We start from the raw sequence: 1269 nt of genomic DNA on the forward strand, positions 1-1269 counted from the left end.
TGTCGCTGACCAGCTGTGCGCCTGCGGGAACCACGGGGCCCCGTGGGCCGCTGTAAAATGGGGCGATGCCAGCACCAGAAACCACACAGCCTGGAACCTGGACCAGATGGTGTGTGTGAACTGCCCCCGGGCTGCCTGGACAGTAGCTCCGCAATGCGTGTTGTGCGGGGGCTGGGCGCTGGGGGGCCAGGCAGCCCGGGCTGCAGCGGTGAGCTGGGGAGGCCCAGCTCCGTCGAGGGGCTGACCTCAGCCACCCACGGCAGCCCACCTCCAGGGCTTGGTGCCGGCCCTGGGCTATGTGGGGTCACCACACCACCACAGACTGGAGATACGGCAGTGACACAGAGCGACGGGCACCTGCTGAGCTGAGGCCCCTGCAGGAGGTTCAGGTGCTTGGCAGGTGTTCGGGGGGTTCAGCTGAACGGAAGGGAGAGGCAAGCGGGGGCCCAAGCAGGAGGTGAGGCAGGGCAGTCTCCGGAGGCAAGCGGGTAGGGGCCGATGCAGGGCAGGCGCTGCAGGGAAAGAGCAGGGAGAGCGCCCAGGGGCTGGGCGATGCGGAGGGGGCCGAGCGCAGGAGACCCCCTGCCCACTGCCCAGGAGTCCAGCCAAGGCCAAGGGGATGGGGGGCAGGGCGAAAGCAGCCCTGGGGCCCCACCCCAGCCCTTCCCTGTCCTTGATGAACCCGAGGCAGAAAGAGGCCAGCGGGTCCCCACCAGCCGGGCCAGGACCTGCAGTTGGCTTTTCCCAGAGACCCCCTCCTCTACCTCCTGTTCCCGCCAAAGGACCCTCCCCAGGGGCCTCCTGTCCACTCGGATCCCCCCACCGTCTCTCCAAGACCCAGGCTACCACCAGACAGGGAAGCCGGTTGCCTCTGAAGTCCCGGGTGGTGCCCCAGGGTCCTCTCCTGCAAGTGGAAGGGCCTCTCGGGCGCCTCCAGAATGGGGGGTGCGGGGACACGGGGTGAGAGGTAGGGTGGGGTGGGGAGCTGTCCCTCAAAGGGCCCGCGCAGAACCGCGGGGACTACTGCACCCTCGACACCCTAAGAGGCCGCCTGCCCCGGGTCCTCGCCGCCGCCTGGCGCCAGCCGCCTACGCCCCTGGTTTGGCTCCGCCCCAGCGGGAGGCGGGCGGGAGTCCCGGGGGCCGGTGCGCTGCGGGCGGCGGCCGCGAGGGGCGCTGCGGAGGCCGCGGTTAAAGGCCGGGCACGGGGGCGCGCGCTCAGAGGGAGCCGCGCCGCCGCCGCCGCTGCCGCCGCTGCCTCCGCCGCCCG

Source organism: Grampus griseus (assembly GCF_964374135.1).
Source record: "Grampus griseus genome assembly, chromosome: 3".
Taxonomy (NCBI): Eukaryota; Metazoa; Chordata; class Mammalia; order Artiodactyla; family Delphinidae; genus Grampus; species Grampus griseus.